The following is a 24218-nucleotide window of genomic DNA, read 5'->3' as shown; positions in this document are numbered from 1 at the left end:
TGTGACGGAAAAATAAAGCAAATTATAAATTATTATCCATTTGTTGGTTTCTAGTTTGATTTTACGTGGCAGTATAGTAATCCAACATCCGCCATTATTTAATGTTTAAAAATGGCTACTCGATATTTTGGTGGTTATAAAAATACAAGGATTCTTAGTTATTTTGATTGTTAAAATTAACATTTTTTCAATTAATAGAATTGATTGTTAGACCGACAATAGTTAAAAATAAGCTCCAACGAACTCTTAACTCAAGAAGTCTATTTAAGCTAACAATTGACTTAAAATAAACATAAATTTGAGCAAATTTTAACCGAATTAATTTTAAAAACTCGTCAGCTCAGCTCAATTCGTCTTTGGCACACTCCAGACACAATGACAAAGCCAGGATTTAAATTTAGAGGGGATGACAAATTTTAGGGGGGCGAAGTAATAATAATAATAATACAAGGTACATTTGAAAAAATATCAAAATTTTGATTAAAAATTCCAAAATATTAATCTGTTAGAGGGAACGAGCGCCTCTACTAGCCCTTCCCAGCTCCACCAATACCTAGACGTATCATTAGGCGGCTACTTGAAAAATAGTTGGCAAATGATGTGATAATGTATTTAAATTGGAAGAATACACGTACAAGTGACAGTTCGAGGAATGAATGAATGAATGAATAATAATTTAGAAAACAAAGTAAGGAGACAAGTGTAGTTGCAAAACGAAGGTGCAATCACGTGTCATGTGCACACGTTATTCCTCATTTTCTAGGCATTACATTAACCGCCGCTTTTATTTACTTTTCCGTTGGAGCGTCCTTCCCTACATTGCGGCATCTTTTATACTATACGGATTACGAGTATGGATAAGTACAATACGTGTATTATACATCTGCTGTATTATCACCAATTTTACAGTTTTTGAGCATTATAATAAATTTTTTGAGTTTTATTTTAAAATTTATGAGATTACTATAAAAAATTTTATTTTATTCATTTTAAACATTTTCTTAATAAAACTCAAAAACATTACATACAAATTTAGTAAAATTTGAGTTTTAATGAAAAAAAAAATTAAAATATAACTTATAAATTTTAATAAGCTCAAAAAAAAAATAATCATATGTTCAAAAACAAATAAAGTTTGAGGTAATAAGCTCAAAAATATACATATATGCTCAAAAGCAAAAAAGTTAGAGATAATACATCTAATATATGTTCTTTTTTCTCGGATAAGTATCAAGATGGACAATAACGTACAATTTGTAAAGTTACTCTTTTGGTATATTATTAAGGCGTGCTGGTGACAGGGCAGGTGGGTTGGGGTTGGGTTTGGGTTTGGCGACGTGAGTAGACAAACCGAATGGGCAGTTTTGGGGTAGAGGCAGCAGGTGTCGCGGGTTGGTTTGTGGTGGGGTTGATTATTTCTTTATTATTCAGACCCATTTCACATTCACCTTAGACTTTATACTATCCGTCTGACTCACCTCAGACTGTACTTTTTCACTTTACTCCTTTTCACAAAAAGAAAATGACACATTTGATTAACTCATTGTTTAATTTCCTTTTACGGTGGGATCAAAACTCAACCAAAGTCTTAAGTTGAGTCTTGGATTTCCAAAACTCAACTTAAGATTTTGCCAAACTAGCGTAGATTATTGGTAGTCTTGAGCGAGTCTTGTCTTGAGACTTACGAAAGTCTTCTCTCAAGACTACTAATAATCTTACCCTAAGGTATTTAGTTTGTGCTACTTGAGCTCTGTAGAGCTCTCTTGACAAGTTTGAGCTCATACTTAAAGTCGATCCTCTCATATGTTGTTATTCCGTATTAGTTTTTACTCCTTCATCTCAAAATTATTCACCCCATACTCTAATCCTTTCTACTTTGCCGTGTTCTTGAATTTAAGGCTTTTATTTTTTAAAACTAAGATTTTGGATTTGGGGTAAGTTAATCATAACTTTAAAGACTAAAGAGAAACCCTGCCTTAGCTTCATTTAGGCATGTACCTAAGTTTTTTATTTGGGTACATTACCTACTTATGTAAAGTAAGGTATTTGCATTTGATTATTACATCAATTTACTCAAAAAATAGAATACCCAAAAGAGTCGCTACGTTCGTATACATGAGCTAGATAGGTGGTGTCAATAAAATAAACTTACGTTGATTTTTAAAAACTATTTTAGAGGAATTGTATTATTCATATACGTTTATAATATCATAACTTTTCTAACAACCCGCGCAAATTGCGTAGATTTTATGCTATTTTTCATTATAAAAGAAATAGAGTATAAAATTTTCATGTATTTTGGTTAACATTTTTTAAATATTAATCATTACATCAATGATCATAAAAACATACCCGTGCAAACTGCACGGGCTGAAAACTATTTTTTTGTACTCCCTCCAATTTCCTATTATCTTCGCTCTTTCCTTTTTCACACAAGTTTGATTATCTTCCCTCTTTCCTTTTTTTTGGTAAGTTTCATTCATTTTTTATTAATTTCTCTCCCCTAAAAAATCAACAACTCTCATTACTTTATCTATTCTTTATTCATCATTCATTTTTTATTATATTCTCTCACATATAAATTTTACAACTTATAATACTTTATTCTTTCTTTCTTCCCCTTTCTTAATTTTTGTGGCCAAAAGAAAGAGGAAGATATAAGGAAATAGGAGGGAGTATTTGTTAAATTCCGCGCATGAGTTTGTTATATGACTATATCCCGCGCACTTTGTCCCCAATATTCCCTAACTACCCCATTTGAAATGAATGAAGATGGCACTAGCGACTTAGTGAGCACCAAGCCTGACAACGTCTGCACTCTTTCTACTTGAACCGTTTTTCAGACATAATATGTCGATTCCTTGCTAGCTATCATCGACATTAACCAGCGACTCAAGGACTCCACGCTTCTATCAATGGAGGAATAACCGAGTAAAGAAAGGTGAAACATAAGACACGGTTTTAACTTTTACCCTCTATTAACAACAACCAGACTGTACTGTTTTTAACTTTCACATGAGCTTGAAGGGTTCATCCTGAATACTTCACAGTTTTGATTTTTGAATTTTGATTCGTTTTTCTAAATCTCCCTTCATTTAAAAAAAAATTATGTAGGCAAAAAAACAGAAATAATCATGTATTGAAGTAATATACCGTCTTTTTTTGCAAAAAGGAGTAATATACTGTCACACAAGGTAGTTATGCGTTTCTCGTGTATTCACATTTTATCATAAACATGCCATATACTTCACTCATATAGAACAAAAACAATACGGAGTAGGTTGCTTGCGAGCCCGATCGAGTAGCATAGCATACAGAGACAGAAACTTTGATACAATGCCAGAAAACAGCGAATGCTGGCAAAAGAATTTAAAACCTACTTCGTAGTTCGTACATGTTAAGAGTCCGTCCATGTTACTTCGACACTTCATAGGAGCTCACATATGATGTACCCATGTCTCATACTCGACCCTAGGACATTGACACGACACTCTTACACTTCAATTTAGACAAAAAATTGTCTATCTTTCATATGGGTCGGTCTCATTAATTATAATCTTATCATGAGTCCCTCTCATACGAGAATGTGTGAATGTACACAATAGGATAGTAAAAGCTTGCATGTCTCATTAATTTTATCATAAACCCAGAAGCCTTCAAAACTTGAACTAAAACTTCATACAATTTATATACTACGGCATCTCATATGAGCTCATGCATGAGCTACCCATGTCGGATTCTCGACCCTTGGACATTGGTAAGACAATTCATTTAAGTCCTACACTTGGGTACGGACCTGTCTGTGTCCGACCCTTTGAACCGAGTGGGAGTAACACAGTTAAGGATTAGAAGAAAATGTGAGAGGTTTAACTGAAGAATTAGAAGAAAGTGAAAAGTTTTGAAATTGGATGATGCCATCTTTATGCTCGCCATTATCTCTTCCTTCTCAAGTTTGGTTTGCAGTAGAGTGTTAGTGTAGCACAAGCACTATGGAGGCTCTGTGTTTTTCTCGCTTATTTTCAGTTCAGTTCAACTTCATTCAGTTCAATTAAGCTTCATTCAGTTCATTTCATTTTAGTTCAGCTTTATTCAGTTCAGTTCAGCTTTAGCCAGTTAAACTCTACAAAATTATTTTACTTTTTGTAAAGGAGTGAGGAGGTAGTCAATTCTAAAGTTAACATCGGAATTATTTTAATTTAACCAAACTCCGGCTAAAAATAACAGTTTTCTTTTTTTTTGTGGGAAAATGAGATAGCGACATCGGGTGTTACTGAGTTGGGGTAATGCCAAGGGTATAGACGTAAATTCGTTAACATTTTCATTTAAATTGTTTGCATAAAGATAAAGGGTATTATAGAAAATTCGTATTTTTGTATTGATTAAATAATCAAAGTAACAACCATCAAGATTTGATGCACATTTTTAGGAGAGGGGGCTTTAGGTACACTACTACAGATACAGGCTATAACAACGGTCAAAAACCGTTGTTATATAAAAAAGCGGACGTTGTTAATGCGTCCGTTGTAGAAGGTTTTAACAACGGTTGGCTTACTTAAGGAAACCGTTGTTAAAACTATTAACCACGGTTTTATGTATAAAAACCCGTTGTGGAAAGTGTGACACAATTTTGGGGGGAAAGTTATAACAACGGGTTTTAATATACAAAACCGTTGTTATAACTAAAGACAACGGGTTGTTATAAAATAACCGTTGTTGTTTGTTCTTAAAAAATAAAAAAAAAAAAAAATTAAATATTACTAGATGCATGCATAATTACGGCCTGTTAGAATTCCAATGCATGCATTATTACTGACATCACTGTACATATGAACGGATAATATGGAATTAGAAGGGTTAGTAAACGGATTTGAAGGAGCATTATTGAGAGATATGATGATGATTATGGCACAACTTCCTAACATATTTATTAATTAAAAAGCAATTAACTCAACCCACACACATTGCTTAGTATAAATACATTGCATATCTCAACTAACATTTCCATTATTATCTCATATATTCATCTCTAAACTCTAACTGTTAAAACAAACTCTACTTAATCTTTCAAATCAAACTCAAAAAACTCTAACAAAATGAATGATTTCATCCTAAAGACTCTTACCATGATCGAGAACAACAACAACTTCATCCGCCGGTTCCTCCATATTGAGGAAAGTTTCAGGAGCTACCTTGCGGAAGCTCGAACCGCATCAAGCACGCCAAAGAAGATGGCTTGACGGAGCGAAGATTGCGGCTATATGACGATATAGCAAATCACTGAAACGGAACCTCCAAATAGCCAAGGAGGAGAGGATGGATACGATAGAGCACAATAAGATCCTCCATGAAAATATAAGAATTGCATTTTTACATATGTAATTTTTTTTTTTTAATTTATGTATTTATAAATATATATATATATATATTAATTATGTTTATCTTACTTCTTCATGCATCTTGCTTCTTCATTGTTTTAGTAACTAATTATGCGAACAATACTTAAACAAATAACATAATGGTCGATAAAAACACATATATGCAAAAGAAATAAATAGAAAAAGAAAATAATGACGATGAAACTAACAAAGGATTTGCGAGATTTACCTGATAAATACGAACGTAATAGACGATGAAATCAACAAAGGATGGCGAGAAGAAGCGACGATGAGAAAGTGAGAAAGAGAGAAAGAGAGAAAGAGAGTGTGTGTGTTGTGTTTGTTTGTCTGCTATGTTTGTGTTTGTGTATTAAGGGTTGTGTTTTGTGGTCAAGCAGACTTGTTTGTGTGGTTTATAATATGGAAGGTATTGACAACGGTTATTAAACAACAACCGTTGTGAAATATGTTTTAACAACGGTTGTAAAAAACACCCGTTGTCAAATATGTTTTAACAACGGGTTTCAAAAGTAACCGTTGTGATTACTTTTCACTAACTTTGCGCCAATTTTGCGCCAAATTATTAACAACGGTTGTGCATGTGTGACCCGTTGTTAAAACTAATAACAACGGTTTTTATAACCATACCCGTTGTAATTTATTTTAGTAAAATTCGCGCCATACATTCTACAACGTCTATTGTGATTTTCGTGAATAATCGTTGTTAAAGGGGCGTTGTAGTTGCCTAAATTTGTAGTAGTGGTATGATTCAGTTGACTAAAATTATCGATCTCATTGACGATTGAAAATTACTCGAGCAATATTTGCTTGGGGAAAATATCAATATAATACTTGCAATTTTATGTCAATATGGTACTTATAATTTTCATGGTTAGCAATGTAAATTGTAACTTTGTAAGCAATGCTTGAAGAATAAAAAAGATGGATGATGACAATGACACAAAAAAAGTATAGAACATATTATTAACTTGATGATCGATCTGATGATGATGAGAAGATGAAGGTATGTACCATGCTTTTCCAATGGCATGAAATTATGGTGATTAAAGCTATATACATGATTGCATGAAGCTAGTATCCTAAATAAATTATGTTGAAACAAATGCACAAATAATTGCATCTCTAAATCCCACAACCAGTAAGACTGATGTACGGACTAGTATTTTTTAAAGACGATCACATCTTCATAGAATTAAAAATTAATTTTAAATGTAAATTACATCCTTGCCCTTTTAAGTGTGTTGTTAAACAAATTAATTATATTATTTTTATGAATTTAATTAGGATGTTACACAAACTCAGTAACACCCAACAAATACTATCTTACAACCAGTTGTATAATAGCATTGTAACACCGCCTCAAAGTTGTTGAGATCTTACACAAAGTTGTTGAGCTATTTTACAAGTTATTGAGCTATTTTATGAAGTTATTGAGTTTAATAATTATTTTGTTAAGCTCAATAACTTTGTACCATAGCTCGATAATTTTGTTAATAAAGCTCGACAACTTTGTAACAAAACTCAACTACATTGAATAAGTTCAGTTGTATAATACCTTAACTGGTAACACCCGGTGTCGCCCTACCACTTTTTTTTTTAAATCTCGGTATTGGTCGTAGTCGCGATATCAGTATAATCGGTCGTCACGAACGGATTGCGGAGAATCTCGGTGATTTCTCGGGCGATATCTCGTATCGGTAGAGTGAAAATCCGATACAACTCGGCCGAGATTTTGAACCCTGGTTGGGGTGGTAGGAGGGCGGGGGTTGTTGGTGGTGGTGTTGCAATATCCATGAATACTAAAATACAACTAATTTGTCTTTTTAGTAAAACATGGAACCTGGATATTCAGCAATAAAAAAATGTATAAACTCATCCTTTCCTCTTTTCATTTAAATAGATAGTATAGTATTTTCTCATTATTAAATCAGGTTGAATATCAAAATAGGTGCAAAAAAGATGGTGTACTTTTTCGTGTGTTATTTGTCTCACATTCAAAAATAATGTAGGTGTGGTAAATATACTACATATAGTTGAATTGTCCACATCAGAATATTATCATAAGGTGGGGTGATCCTAAAAATTAATTTAATTTAGAAAAGTATCATAAATAATATTTTTTGATGTAAAAAATAAAGTGGAGAATCTTTTAGTTATTATAATATTTATTTCTTATATTATATTCAAGTGATGTTTATAATTTTTATATAAAAACTTTTATATTTCATTTGGCAAAAAAATATCATTAAGAAAATTATGAAAATAACATAATTTGATTTGTGGTAAAAATGTTATCATTAGCGTATAGATTTCATATAATTTGTACATATATAAAATTGTATATTTCTTAGTATGTTATATGTCCCACATTGAAAAATAATGTAAGATTATATAAAAAAAATAGAATTGTCCCACATCGAAAGATTAACATAAGATGTGGTGGTCTTATGATTATAAATATGAGGCATTCTTAGAACTTAGTTATCAACCCAACATCTTTTGCGTCTCTTAAATAAGATGTTTTAACTTTTGATCATATCTAAATAAATGATTAGACATAAGATATAAATATTAAGACTTATAACCATACCTTCTGATAACGAACCAACTAATATTTTGTGATGTTTATGTGTATCAAATAAACCAAGTTCTTGATTCATCACTTGAAAATATTACACATAAACTTCATATATATCAGTTAGGTTGTCCAAAAACTATCAAATATTCCAACATAAACTTCAAAAAAATATCAGTTGGTTCGTTATTAGAAGGTATGGTGCTTAAGTTGGATTTAATTGGGATTATTGATATGATGGAGTGATTATTGCAGTCTTGCAGACCACCAATAGGATGAATTATTGTTATGAAATAACCCTTATTAAAATATGGCTCTTTTGAAACTATTTACCCATAATAGAATAAATAGGTCCATGTCATCACCTCTCTACTTTTCAGCCAATAGTTTGGAACTCTTCCTAGAATACGGATGGCAATTATGGCCCAAACCGAATCGAACCCGAATTGAACCGAAGGAAAAAATTCGATCCAAACCCACCCTTTAAAAACCCATCCCCGATCCACTATTTAAAAACCCATATCCATATCTACTATTAGAAAAACCGAACCAAATCCAAACCCGATCAAATCGGATATTTTTGAAAATTTAAGCTTAATTAAACTTGAAATTTCAATTTTCTTATATAGGATTAAGTTTTTATGTAGTCCAATCAAGTTTCGGATTGAGTTTTGGATTATATGGTGGATCGGGTATAGATTTGGAGCGGGTATGGATTTGAAAAAAGTATAATGAATCGGGTATGGATTTTAAAATTTTGGATATGCATCGAGTATGGATATAGATATGTGATCGAATAAGTAATTGGATCGAGTTTGGATCTTGCAAAACCCAATCCAACCCGACCCATTGCCATCCCTAAGAATACCCTTATCTCTACCCCTTCACTAATCTATAGTATAGTTTTATTAAACAAGTTCAGTCAAGAAGATAAAATTCCTAACCATTATAGGAATTTTTCCATCAACTGGGACGATCAATTTGGTTTCCCAAACAAAAACAAACTTTCTATTGTAATATTTAAGTTTTTTTTTTTTTGGTCAATCGAAGCGCGCACTTAGTCGCATTACAATAGAGGGGAGGGGGGATTCGATCCTGGGACCTATTGTCCATAATACCTCCGTCTTAACCACTAGACTAAGACATCTTCGGTAATATTTAAGTTGTTAAGGTTGTTGTAAATTCTGTTATTACCTAACTAAGGTTAACAGTATAGTTAGTTAAGCTTTAGTTAGGTATGTCGGTTTATAACCACTATATATACTCCTTGATGCATTCTTTTACAGCTACATCTTCTTCTAATAATAATTTCTACTCTTCTCTCTAAACATCTTCCTTACTAAATCCTCTCATATTCATCATCATCACCATCATAATTCTAAGTTTTAATATGGTATCATCGTACAACAAATAGATTCTGGTTTCTGTGTTTCTGATCTTTTTCTTGCCAAAATACAAGTCAAGAAAGAGTGAGGTATACTACTCGTTTACGCTTCCACATTAGAATCAACTTGTTTGATAATCATTCTTTGTGATTTATCGTTCTTGATTCAATATTTCTGTTTCTGGATATTTGGATTGTTTACCTGTGCATTCATCATGCCTGATAGTACTGATACATCATCTGGGTCACAAAGTTATGATTATTATGACGACCCCCTGTTCCTAAGTTATTATGACGACCCCCTGTTCTTAATTCAAAGGAAGAAATTGCAGCAATGAGCAGGGCATGATTCGAATATTTCTCAACCACCAAGTAGGGTGAAATCCCTTAACTCAAAGAAGTGCTTTAATTTACCAAAAAAAAAAAAAAAAAAAAAAGGAGTTTAATTTCCAGTATAAGGTTTCCTCTTTTTTCCTAATTTTCTTGATTTTATCTCTTATAATTCTTAGTTGTTCGAAATGTAATTGGCATTTCATTTCTGCGATCGTCGATTAATTCATTACCAATTTTGATTTGTTTATATTCACCCTAATTGCATTTTTTATGTTTTTTGTTATAAACATCTTAAATTATATGTAATTAGGTTATTTGGCAAATATTACACTTTTTTTCACCTTAACTATGGCAATGGCGGCAGCGATAAAAAGTTCAAACCCGATTTTGGGTTTGCCGAATTAAACGCCGTTGTTTGGTTAATTGATGTCGTGATGGTTTTGATTTTTTCATTTTGGGGATTTGGTGGAATTGAAGGAGGTGTGTGTTAAACTGTTAATGGAGGCATAACTGTATAGGGCGTGAGAATAAGAATGGTGGTCGGCAATAATTAAAGGAATTTGTGAAGCTCGATAGAAAGGTGTAAAGAACTCGTAAAATAGTTAGTCTCCATGAAGGCTACTATAACACTGGACGTAACAACAAGAATGGTTGTTTGTTACAAACAGGGGTAGGAGATGAAGGAATGATAAGACTAACTATTGTTTTGATGAGGGGGATACAAACAGGGGTATTTTGGGAAGAAAAACAAAATATTGACCGAAAAGTATAGAGATGATGACCATGGACCCATTATGGGTAAATAGTTTCAAAAGAACCCTATTTTCATAAATAGTTTTGATTGATTTTAACCCCATTTTAGAAAAAAAAAAATCAAGGAGGACGGGGGTTGTTGGTGGTGGTGTTGCAACATCCGTGAATACTAAAATACATCTCATTTGTCTTTTCAGTAAACCATAAAACATGGAACCTGAACATACAGCCATAAAAAAATGTATAGATGGGTCATATTCTGCACCCGCTGACCGAGTCAACATATTGACCTTAGTCAAAGCCAAAAGACAACAAGTCAACGTATCAGACGGCCTAACCAACACAGCTTGCCGGCCTGTCACTTGGGTCTCGGCCTCGGCAACTAGCCAGCCGAGAGACATATCCGCGTACTCACATCCAGTCCCATCGGCATAAAGACAACCAGGCCTGCCGGCCTGCCATGGGTCACCCGGCCGAGGGTAGAACGGTCTTTCCACCTGCTCTGCCACTTGGCCACTACGTGACAAAAGGTGAAAGTCTATAAATACTCCACTTCTCTCATTGAGAAAAGCATCCGAAATATAACCTAAACATCTCATAATCTGGTATAAACTCCCTTATCTCTCTACAATTGTGGACAGCGGGCCGCCCACGGGGGCGCTTGGTGAGAAACGAAAACAAGCGTTTGCATTTTGTATGGAGTCGCCACCAATTTTTATGGGAAATTGGAACCGTTCGAATACCTCATGTCATGTCAAGACATAAAGTAGTGACATAGACACTAAGCAATCGTTACCCTTAGCATTCTATGTCTAGAATGACTCTCGTGGATGCCAATGAACACGGGTGCTCACGGAGATCTGGAGTAAGGGGTGATGGTACGTATTAGGAAGCTCTTTTGATCGAACACCTAATCCCGCCCGCCTCGATAGCGGCCTCTACTAATGATTAGGGAAGTTATCTATACTTGATATATCGTCGGCTATATGCATGCAATGCAACATCCATTGATTAATCCTAATATGTGAGAATTAAGACTAAGTCGGTTGACAATTAGTTTAACAAACAATTTGGGTCGAAGTTGGATTTAATGCTCATTTACATGTGAAAACATTCAAGCAATAGGATAAATACAATACAAGAAAATTACAATAATGAAAGTTACAATAATTACATTGGAATAGGCGATTTATGTCGAAAATACCTTTAAAACGGATAATTTGAGAAAAAGGAACAAAAGAATAAAAGAATAAAATTAATGAAATAAACGAACAGAAATTAGCGATATTACGAATAATAGTTAATTAATTACGTAAGCTAATTAAACTATGTCAAGGCAGAAACGGAGTTCGGGACGAAAACTCGGCCAGAAACAAAGTAGCAGCAGAGAGCTGCGTCCTTTGAATAGGCGCAGCAGACGCTGCGTGTCATTCTTGGCTTCGATTAAATTTGTGAAGCCGTATTTGCGAGCCGTTAATGTCGATTGATGATTTTAAAGGTTGATTGATAATATTTACTCGGATGAAAGTGATTAACATGTTATTTAACATATGATTGAGTCATAAAAACAGCAAAACATGGATGAGACGGATGCAAACGAATTAATTACATGAATGAATGATTAATTAGTGAAAGATATCAATGAGTCCTCTATTGAAATCAATTAACTAGTCTAAACATGGTGATATACGACGAATATGCGAATAAACAGATGAAAGCTATATCAAAGACGAATCCCAGAAACCCAATATGAACAAATTGAATCTCTACAACCCGGAATTGAATTTAATGACGAAAACCCGCAAATATGAATTACTTGGGATTTAAGTCGGATTTATGACGATTAAAACATATGAACGAATGATGAATTATATACATGTGATTATTGATGATGATTATGGCGAAGAATTAAAGAACAAACATATGAAAACAAATAAGAAAGACGGAATTACAGAGGACGAAGAAGAAGAAAAGAAGCAGGAACTGCGGCAGCCTCACGAAGAGGCGCAGCAGGAACTGCGCTCCTTCGAAGAGGCGCAGCAGTTGCTGCGTCTTTTCTCGACTGTCAGTCTTCTGAAAATCCGTAAAAAGAGATTTTAAAGACGGTTTTCGAAATCGGTTTTAATGGTATTTTCGACGTAAACCTTACAATTGTGATACGATAAATAAAAGTACAATAAATAAATAAGGATTATACACCCTCAGACTTACATGTTGACGAAACGAGAAGAACTAAGATATCGATTAGTGATGCTCGACGCGAATGCAAAGAGAGTGCCCTCGTAAGAGGAAAACGATTAAGTTGATTGATTAATTAAGTTGATTATTGGTGTAGTTGGTCAAATTGGTCGGTCATGCAACGGAGAGACTGATACTCAGAAAGATCCGAGCTTACGTGGTCGAATGTTCAAGCACGTAGGCGCCAATTAGTAAGAACAAAGTCTAGAATGCAAAGGGAGAAGAGAAGGGCGGACACTCGCGTGAGAAATATGAGGAGCGAAGGCTTCTATTTATACTAATCACGTGACAGAATAGGGTTTCGGAGACTCTTTGGAAGTGAATCTCGGAAATATATGAAAAAGATACGATAAATACGCAGAAAAGGGCCTGGGAAGAGGCGCAGCAGAATGACTGCGTCTCTTTGGAAGTGGCGCAAAGACTGCTGCGTCTATTCCCAGGGGGTTTCCTCCTGCTGAAGAAAGATTTCCGCGTTTGAGTTATGGTAGGACGGAAATAATTCGATCTTCCTTAATATTTAATATGAATATTACGGGATATTATTTGCCAAAAGATAAAATTTGTAAAATATGGAATAGAAATATCCGGAACATTCCAGAACATTCCGACTCGGGATTTAACAGTTATCGGAAAATGGAGACGGTTTTTGACCCGGACTCCGAATGTACTCTAATTACTGCCAAAACGACCGTATCAGGACGTAGATGACAACTAAGAGGTCGACATTAATTTTTGAGCAATCACTTGACGATAATCTTACGAACTGTCACAAATCGTTCCGCGAATCAAACATGCGGCCCAATCATCACCGGGTGGTTTGCGCGAGGTGCAGAAACGAGGTGTCTACAGAGCCCCCACTTTGACTGAGGCTTGGACAAGGCGAAAGTCAAAGTATAGCCATCAGGTCAATCGAAGATTACAACCTGACGACTATGGCGACGCGAGGCGGTTCAAGGGGTCTGAACCAAGGACCTGTCGTCGGGAACATTTTAGAGTCTGTCGACTATCGGGGAGGGTCGTTTAAAGTCCATTAGACTACGTAAGGAAGTTTGCCAACCATAAGAAGAGACCATACCTGAGATACCCCTGGGTGAAACGGGACTGAAGACGCTTCGGCAAAACTCCTTGGTCTGAAAATAACTTGATGTCTGAAGGCATTTAGGGGTCACAGGGATTCTGAAGGAATCTCTTAACGCATCTGAAGGCTATCTCTGAAGGCTATCTCTCTCTGAAGGACTGAAATGGGAACTTCTAGAGAGCAACACCTTGGTCGAACTCCGCGGGGAAACAAGAAATATTGAAAGTAGCAGGACGTTGGTAGAACCTGCTGGGGAATCCGCTTGCGTCGGTCTCAAGCGAACTCTGGCAAAACTTGAGGTTGAATCTGCTTGCGTCGGTCTCAAGCGAATTCTTACTGGGGAATATATTGACGACTAGGAACATCTTGATCGTCGTGGGAGAAATCTTGAATGAGCAGTACTGCAAAATACTACCGCGCTAGATAAAAGGATTTGAGCAGTACTGCAAAATACTACTGCGCTGGATAAAAAGGATATGAGCAATACTGCAAAATACTGATGCGCTGGATAAAAGGATATGAGCAATGGTCCGCTGCTGGCTGATGAAATGCGGGCCGGAACGAAAATCGTCGAAATGGACCAAAAGAATATAATATCATCGGGGAAGAGGCGCACCAAAGATGGGCCCACAAATAACGAACTCATAACGAATTTTTGAAAATCCGTATGGAGGGAACACAAGGAAGAGGCGCAGCAAGAGCTGCGTCTCTTGGAAGAGGCGCAACACCTGCTGCGTCTTTTCCCCAAATTGGCTTTCCTGCGTAAAAACGCGAAATCAGAAGGGATTGTGTTCATTATTTCGAAACATAATTCTTGCAATTTCTCTCTCAAATCTTCACCATTTCCGTCGAGGTTTGATCCAAAAGCTTGCATTAAACATGACTAACCGAGGTATGTATCCCAATCTCGCATTAATCATCTACATTTGTTGAATTTGGAGCCGCGAAATTTAGGGTTTTCGACCCTTTTGATCGAAAATTTGGGGCTTTTCCCCCAAATGGATTTGCTGTGCCAAATTGATGTTAGAAATGGATAGTAGGCGATGTTAGGAACATAACCATGTATTTGTCTTGAATTTTTGTCGAGTTTTGAGCCCTTGAGTGAAATTTGAGACGGTTTTACAGCTAAACCCCAAATTGCTTCGAAAATAGCCTTAGGATTGCCCATTTGCGATGAAATTTGATATTTGGAATCCTTGAATGATGGGTAAACTTTCTACCATCTCGGAATTTTGGTTTATGACAACTTTTTCAGGACACCTTTTAAGGCATAATCGTCGTTATAGCGGAATGCTGCCGAATTTTCGACTCGAACCCGGAACTAGGCTTTGACTTGGACTTGACTTGACCCAATTTATCACATGAGTGATTGGGTTGGTGGGAGTATGGCCAAAGATGGCAAGGAAAGGGTGTTTTCAGGGCTTTGAAGGCTCGAAAACTCCTTAACAAAGGCTTGTCGTCGTGTGACGCGGCCTGAATTCACTTTAATGTTGCAGGTGATGATGCTTCTACTTCTGGGAGGACTCCCATGGAGATAGACGCCGCTACTGTTGAGGAGGCTTTAGAGCAGGCCTTCACCACTGCGGTGATGGCTGCTGAGTTTCACGAGGAGGAGGCCGTCGAGGAGGAGGAGATCCCGAGACGAGCCAACGTCGGGCGAGGAGGTCGTCGGTGAGGGAGCCCTGCGTGGGCCGAGACACAGGGAGAGTAGGCACCTCGTGTGGGCTGCAGAGGGTCACCCGTCCTACGGACGGTGAAGAGTCCGTAAATAGGAATTCACTACTCATTATCCATCCTCTTTCATTCTTTTTGTCCAAATTTCTTTCACATTTCATTCAAAACTAAAGATAGCTTTGTTTCAAATCATAATAGGAGGCCGGGAACATCGGTCGTTCTCGGGTTACACGACAAATGATGGAGCACTACGAGCGGCTGTCGGCGGAGGAGAGGGCCATGATCGAGCGTGGAGCGTTCGGTCCTCTGGTTCAGGTCTGGAGGGATATCGTGAAGAGGAAGTTGCAGGCTAACCTTAGCCTGGTCCGCGCTTTCTTGGACCGATTCTGGGATACGACTTCCACGTTTCACCTGCCTTTTGGTGAGGTGGGAGTCACTTTGGAGGATTACGGCATGATTTCAGTGCAGTGCGGGACCGAGGAGATGGTGTGGCGGAGACGCCATGAGGGCGGACTCGGCCGAGGCGAGGAGATTGATCGGCTGGAATTTGTCGCCGAAGGCTGTTGCGATTGCGATCTTTTTGGTACCCAGTACTTACGTCCGAGATTACTTTGCGGGGAAGACCCCGACGCTGGTGACGATCGATGGGAGGGAGACGGCTCCTCCTCCTTGTACAGCTGAGCAGAGGGCTCGCTTGTGGTTGTGGTGGTTTCTGTCTTCGATTTACCTCGGAGACAAGGGCGAGAGGCTGTCGACGAAGCTTCTTCCCTTTCTTTCTGACCTGAGTTCCCTAGGGCGTTGGGACTGGGTCACTGCTGGTTTTGCGGTCCTCATCCGCTTCATGAGGGTCATGGTTCGTCCGGAGCTGATGGAGAAGGGGACTTCTCCTGGCGCTGTCGGACCTGGACTACTACTGGAGGTATGAACCTTCCTTTTCTAGACCAAAGTAAATTCTTTTCTTTATCGAGTCAGGAAGGATCGTCATTGATTATTCTGCTTTACAAGCGTGGGTGTACTCCTACTTCCCGAGTCTCGCGCCTAAGAGGACGGAGCCGCTGGAGAAGGCATATCCCGTGGTGAGGGATTGGGTGATGTGCCGGACGAAGAGCAAGCGTTCTTCTCACAACGTCTACCGGCGGGACGTGAACGCTCTTCAGCTGAGCAGCGTGAGTATCCCGTTTATATTCACTTGCTTCTTATCCTTGTTTTTTAATTGATCATAGGAATGATCTTTGCCTTATCTTGTCGCAGTAGGTGCCCAGACCTTGGGCGGAGTACGCTGGAGCGCCTCCTTTTGTCGCTGAGGTCCTTCGACCTAAGAGCCCGAGTCGGTTGCTGTTGTGGACGTCGATGGGTCCTGTGTGGTACCTGGGCGAGCGTTTGGCTCGTCAGTGCTCTCGGGACGCGTTGACGGTTCCCGTTGATCCTCCCAGGACGATGTTTAGGGAGCCTTCTGATGCTGAGAGGGAGGCGGACTAGGCTGGTGCCAGTGGCGACGACCTTCTTCTCCCTGGTGAGGATTACTCGGCGTTCCTTTACGGGAGGTTGGCGTACTGGCCGGTAGTGGTGAGTATCTTTTACTTTTCTTTGATTTTGATTTTACGACGAAAGATCATCGATTAAAGAGAGTTATTTGTTTTTGCAGGAGGTCGAGGCGGCGGGCATCGAGCCCCCAGTGTACCCCGAGACTCTTGAGTACACCGACGCGACCGGGAGGACGACGATCTCCGAGCTGCGTGACTTTGACGTAGCGGTGACGGATGCTGGCCTAGACGACTGGTAGCATCTGATTCGGAGGGTGAGCCTCTAGCTTATATAACTTTTGTGTAAGAACACATTTGATTGCATTTGTTTGATTTGCTGAGAACTTCTTTTGAAATGCAGGTCGCGCCGTCTCGGTTCGTGGCACTATGGAGGGTGGCCAACCGGCTGCGAGCTACTGCCATCGAGGCACTCGTCGGTGGTCGAGGTCGTCAGGTATGAACTTCATTTGATTTATTTTAATTTTTGACTTCCAATTTTTGCTTGAACTGATTGACATGAGCCAATTTATTGCTGTTTACAGGGTGGCCGCGAGCTGGAGCGAGAGTTGACCCAGTCTCGGGAGGAGACAGCTCGCCTGTTGAGGGAGCTCGAGTTTCGGGACGCCGAGATCGCCGTTCTGGTGGCGAGAGTTGCCGAGTTGGAGAGTGCCCAGCAGTAGCTTTGTGTAGTTTTGTAGATTTGTACATTTGGACATCTGATTTGAACATTTTTTGGACTTTGTTTGGGGCGCAAGCCCCCAGTTTGCTTGTACATTTTCTCTGTTTGGTGTATATACGACGGCCTGAGTGCCTTTGCTGCTGGGTTGTGTTGCTTGTATCTGCAGGTTAGTTTTTTGAACAGGTTTGGTAGATAACGGTTTACGCCGTCATGCTGCCGAAATTTACATGGAAATCACGCAAAACATACATTTTTACACATATGGCCTTAATTAGCGCAAAAAAAGAAGGATACAAAAATGCAAAAAATGCAAATGCAAAAATTTTGCCGGAAATGATCGGACGGTAGGGAGGGCTACCCCCTAAAAAAGAAAAAAAGAGAAATCTATAAGTGTAGAATGAAATGTTGAAATTTGTTAAAAAATGAAAACAAAAGAAAATTATTTCCCAAAAGGAAAATGAAATTTATTTCCTAAAAAAAAATGAAAATGAAATTTAGTGTGATGAAATGGCGAAGGTGTCGACGTCGCCTCGAAATGCGTGCCCGCGAATTTAGGAAACTCGAAACATGGTAATCTCCTCGTATTTACCAAAATAAGACCTCGCAGGAATAGGAAATCGTGCGTTATAGAATTAGGAAAGATCCAACACGGAAATCACAGAAGTGAGACTGGGGAAGAGGCGCAGCATGAGCTGCGTCCCTTTGAAGAGGCGCAGCAGTGTCTTTGCCTGTTCCCTGCCGGTCTGTTCTGGCGGATTTTTGGAAACAACAATTAGTATAAATAGAAGCGTCGATGGAGTTTTATTTCACATAAATCTTCCGTCTTTTCTTCGTCTATTCACATAAAACTCCCAAAATAAATCTTCAAAAGAAAATTATCATCATGAATACTTTGGAGATCCGCTTGAAGGAATGGACCAATGAATTTTCGAATATGGAGAAGCATGACATGGGTGCTTATAACTTTGGGTCTTTATTGAGTTTGAAACTCATTAAGATTGTAAAACCATTCTTGGATGCTTGCCTTGACTATTGGGACCCGAATTATCATGTTTTCGCGTTCCCAGGAGGTGATATTTGCCCATTTCCTGAAGAAATAGCTGCTATTGGTAGGTGGGATCCCGAACATTTACCTGCCATTCCTTCCACTTCACAAGGGTATAAGAGTAAATTCAGAGACTTGCTTGGACTGACCAGACTTGAGGTGGATCGTCTAGTTACCCCGAAAGGCGTGAGAATGTTGGACTTTATTGATCGATTCATCAACAGGGCCGACCCTACTGTCTCTCATGTTGCTAGGAGGAGAGCATTTGGCTTTTGTTTGTTGCATGTGTATGTCTTCCAGGGGCATGTTGATGAAGACTTGAGAGGTGATCCCCGTCTTTTGGGCCTTATTGAGCAAATGGAGCTGCGCAGGAGCCCAGCTTGCTTATGTTTAGGGGAGATTATTTTGGGCTTGGATAATAGGAAATCCAACCGCGATCTGCCGTTTTTTTGGGGAGTCCCGTCATCTTGCAGGTAAAAGACATTTTTTCTTTCTTTTTTTTTCTTTTTTCTCGTTTTTTTTTTTCGTTCGTTTTCGTTTTTCTTTTTTTGATTGGTGTCTAATACCTGCTTTCGGTAGGTTTGGCTTATGGAACGGCTCCGATTGATCGAGCCCCCAGTTCATGCACTTTCCTATCATTCCCGTATGATTGCGATGAGGACGCGGTTATACATGGTGGACTTCACCCGGGTCTGCGATTATTGGAAGAACAAGCTGAAGAGTGATGATGGTCCGTTGATTAGGTGGGTTGTACCGTGGTGGCACCTCAAGTCTGTCACTGGAGTGTCTTCTTTGGATTCCACTAGGTCCGTGTGCATTCCAGGATTGGAGTTCATGGTATGCATCTTTCCGGAAAGACTGATGAGGCAAGTTGGGCTGAAGCAGACGATCCCGAGGCTTGACACCGTCCCGCAGACTGCTATGGCGCTTACTACCGAGAGCCGAAGAGAGTGGGCTATTAAATGGGCCCAAAGAAACATGTGGTTCTTGAACTTCTCCGCCAATGCTTTGTGGGTGTCGGATTCCTATCTGAGGTGGAGAAAGGCTGCAACTCCGGAAGAGCGCGAGAGATTGAGGAAACGCGAGCCTGTTGACTACAAGGTGCGCGAGGGGTAGAAAGAGAAAGAGAAGCATCTGACAGAGGGGGAAGAATAAGCCGGGTTTCAGGTCATTCATCCTTCAAAGAAATCAAAGACTACTCCTGTCGCAGAGATTGTGGTTGGCAAGAATGGAAGAGTCAGGCCTCGAGAAAGACCGTTGGTGATTAGGTCTGAAGTGGTGCAAGAGCGCCCAGCTCGAGGTCGTGACAAGAAATATAACAAGAATGACAAAGGCAAAGGGAAGATGGAAGAATAGCCCGAGTCTTTATTTATTATTTGATTATTATTATTATTATTGTCGTTGTAATAAAAAGGAGGGATTTTTAGAATCCTAGCCTATTCTATTTTTATTATGTAGCGTACTATTATTATCAGGAAACAAATGGAATAAAAAAGGTTAAATGGTTATGAAACCGTTGTGATTTTCTTTTATTATTCTTGTCGAATTTCAAATGCAATGCAAATGTCCTTCTATTTACATTTTAGTTATAATGGGTTGAATCCTGTGAAGGATTGCCTACGTATTCACTTTTTTTTTAAAAAAAAAAAAGCGAAATCAAACTCTTGCGCGTAGTTCGAGTAAATGTAAAAGAATAATTGTTCGAAGCAAGAGCTTTTAATGAACATAGAAAATAAGCATGAGCTTTTGCTTGTTCTCAAGGTGCGAATTTAGTTTATTTGATGATATGAGGATGTCGATTTCGTCAGAATGCAAGAGCACAGTGACGTTAGTTTATTTCAGTTTGGCCAGGGGCCGTTTATTTAGTGCCGCAAGAGCGACACATGGGTTTACGCGAGGCGCGTGTTTGGTCCTATTCTAGGCATAGTACCGTTTCAATTGGTCAAGGTTTGTGGGGTTGGAAAACTCATTCCCATCTAGGTCTGTGATCCTAACCGCACCCCCTGGGAGTATGGATTTGACTAGAAATGGTCCGGCCCAATTAGGTTTGAATTTTCCTCTCGGGTCGACAGGTAAGAGAGCTCTAACCGATTTGAGTACTAAGTCTCCTTCTTTGATGTTTCTTGGCCTAACCCTTTTGTTGAAAGCCCGTTTGATACGTGCTTGATATGTTTGGACATTATGTAAGGCGCGTAGCCTGCGTTCATCCAGGAGGATGAGTTCTTCATATCTATCCTTCTTCCAATCGGCCTCCGGGATTTGACTTTCTAGTAGGATACGCAAAGATGGTATTTTTAGCTCGACTGGTTGTACGGCTTCCATGCCGTAGGTCAAATAGAAAGGAGTAGCCCCAGTGGGTGTCCTAACTGATGTACGGTATCCCCATAAGGCAAAGGGTATTTTGCTTGGCCAATCTCTGTAGTTGTCGGTCATTTTCTTGAGAATTGTGACAACATTCTTATTTGCCGCCTCTACCGCGCCGTTAGTCTATGGTCTATAGGGCGAAGAGTGGTGATGCTTAATTTTGTACTTGGCTAGCAATTGCTCGGTTTCAGCTTGGAAGTGTGACCCATTATCGCTAATGATCTCATGTGGGCAACCATATCGACAGATGATGTTGTTTTGTATGAATTTTGCCACATTTTTAGCCGTAAGACCAGTGTAGGAAGCCGCTTCTACCCATTTGGTGAAGTAGTCAATTGCTACTAGAATGAAACAGTGACCTCCCGTTCCGGCTGGGGTTATCTTTCCGATTATGTCAATTCCCCATGCAGAAAATGGCCAAGGAGATGTCATCGTATAGAGCAATGAAGGAGGGACATGTTGCACATTCCCGAAGATTTGACAATTATGGCAATGTCTTACGTATTTGATGCAATCGGATTCCATTGTAGTCCAATAATATCCCAAACGTGTGATTTTATTTGCCATCATAGGCCCACTCATGTGGGGACCGCATTCTCCATCGGGGACTTCTTCCATCACCTTTCGCGCCTGTGAATGATCAAGGCAACGTAGGACTACACCAAGAGGTGTTCTTTTGTATAATTCTCCTTGCATCAGAATGTATTGGGAAGCTAATAGGCGTATAGCACGTTGTCCCCTCTTGTCCATATCCGGTGGATATGTACCATTAAGCTTAAAATTCAAGATCGCTTGGAACCAGGGTTCCTGCGCAATTTCCTCTTCATCGGTGATTTGGTGGACATAAGCCGGTTCTGACCGTCGTTCGATGCACAAAGGCATGTCCATCATGTGATCTGGCATATTTATCAAAGATGCAAGTTTCGCAAGAGCGTCTGCAAATTGATTTTCCTCCCGAGGTAGGTGTAGGTATGTTACGTGGTCAAGGAATTGAGCCACTTGGTCTATCCTAGCCTGATAGGGTGCGAGGCTTTCACTTCGGATTTTCCAAGATCCTGTAACTTGGTTGATGATCAGTGATGAATCCCCATGTACTCGGAGGTTTTTGATGCCTAAGCTTACTGCCGCTTGTAGTCCAATGAGACAAGCTTCATACTCTGCAGCGTTGTTTGTCACCTCGAAGTCGAGTTTGACAGCAATCGGTGTATGCTCACCTTCAGGAGAAATGAGCAACACTCCTATTCCGAATCCTCTTAAGTTTGATGCTCCATCAAAGTATAGATCCCAGGAGTCTACATCTGTTTGAAGTATATCCTCGTCGGGAAATGACCAAGTATCTATGGTTTGTGCGTCGTTGATAGGATTTTCTGCGAAGAATTCGGCGACGGCGCGACCTTTTATGACTTTCAGTGGCACATATTTAAGGTTGAATTCTGAGAGCATCAGAGTCCACCTTGCCAGACGTCCGTTGAGGACGGGTTTCTCGAAGAGGTATTTGACTGGATCCATTTTGGAGTATATCTTGACGGAGTAGCTAAGCATGTAGTGGCGTAGCTTCTTCGTTGCCCACACAAGAGTGAGGCATGTCTTTTCGAGTTGCGAGTATTTGCACTCATATTCCAAGAACTTCTTACTTAGATAGTAAATAGCTCTTTCTTCACTTCCTACAGTTTGAGCCAGCATAGCACCCATGGCGGTTTCAGTTACTGTGAGATATAAACCAAGAGGTTGATCTCGTTGTGGCGACATGAGCACTGGTGGTTTAGCCAATATATCCTTGATTCGATCGAATGCCTTTTGACAATCATCATCCCACATGGTGTGGTCTGTTTTCTTGAGTTTCTTGAAGATAGCCTCGCAAATCATCGTAAGTTTCGATATGAATCGACTTATGTATTGTACTTTTCCCAGGAATCCTCTGACTTCTTTTTCTGTTTGGGGTTGTGGAATTTCGATCAGAGCTTTGATTTTAGAAGGATCTATTTCTATTCCTCTTTGACTAACCACGTATCCCAGGAGTTTGCCAGATGTTACCCCAAATGTGCATTTCTGTAACACCCCGATTTACGAAGGAGTCTTTAGCAAGACATTCCCTAATAAACCAGACTGTTACCATCTCGGTTTCCCGAGGTAGTGAATATAAGGACATAACAATCCAAAGTACTTTAATTATACTTTAAGTGAATACTGTTTACAAAACCGTACAAACTAAAACTGTAGCAAAACAATTTACAAACTTTTAGCGGAAATAAAACTTGTAAAACAAGGTGGATAACTAAACATGATTAAACGAGGTGGACTAGACACTAAGTCAGGCAAACCAAGCTCTCTTCCCATCCAGCTCCTATCAGTCTCTGAGGTACCTGTCAATCTGCTCCCCATTAAAAGGTTCACCGCAGGTGTTCACGAATACACAGGGTCAACCACGAGGTTGAGTAGGGTAATACAATGCAACAAGTATGTATGATATGCATGCTCCTCCATCACCACCACCATCTCATCGCAACTCATAAACCGGAACACCCAGCCATACCGATCCCCGGTAGACTATATATCGACCGTAGCCGATCTGCCAGCTCGCAGCTGAGGACACCAGGGCAAGTCCTGCAGAACCCGCCTGGGCCTTATCACAACATCATCATCACCACACCACATCACCACCACATCCTCCATCTCCAATGCACATGAATGCTCAAAAGAAATTAATGTAACACAATATGTATATCATCGAACTGATCAATCATAAAATCATGCCGGTTATCAAATGTTGTGATAACATACTCAATCCGATCAATTCAGTCAATCACGTTCCAGTATATGAATCATAACATAATCAACAACCACGAATCAAGTCACGTTCACATCTTGGTCATATGCAACACAACAAGCCAACACAATTTAACAACAACGATAATAAGTCAAGTGTATTTCCCTACCTTTTCGCAACCCGAGCTCACACAAGCAATCAATTATGATCCTTCACATATCCATCACCTACATAACATAACTATGTATAATTACCACCTAATCAATCAAATAATCATGCACACAACCTAGACTCATCATAACTTAATAGGAATATCAACTTAAAGAACAAACACGACTTTTCCTGATTTTCCAGCACATGACAGACTCGGAATAAAATACATAACTAATTCCAAAAAAATCAAATTGAT

At 39.1% G+C, this 24218-nt stretch overlaps 1 long non-coding RNA gene across 1 annotated transcript; it reads left to right on the top strand.

Moving 5' to 3' along the window:
- The first annotated feature begins 17085 nt into the window (after nucleotides 1-17085).
- On the top strand, nucleotides 17086-17545 carry LOC141655789 (uncharacterized). The gene is made up of 3 exons (XR_012548182.1): nucleotides 17086-17229; nucleotides 17316-17408; nucleotides 17497-17545. It is a non-coding gene; the product is annotated as an uncharacterized LOC141655789 (long non-coding RNA).
- Nucleotides 17546-24218: the final 6673 nt, after the last annotated feature.

Source organism: Silene latifolia, chromosome 5 (genome assembly GCF_048544455.1).
Source record: "Silene latifolia isolate original U9 population chromosome 5, ASM4854445v1, whole genome shotgun sequence".
Lineage (NCBI taxonomy): Eukaryota > Viridiplantae > Streptophyta > Magnoliopsida > Caryophyllales > Caryophyllaceae > Silene > Silene latifolia.
This window is presented reverse-complemented; position numbering and strand designations above follow the sequence as displayed.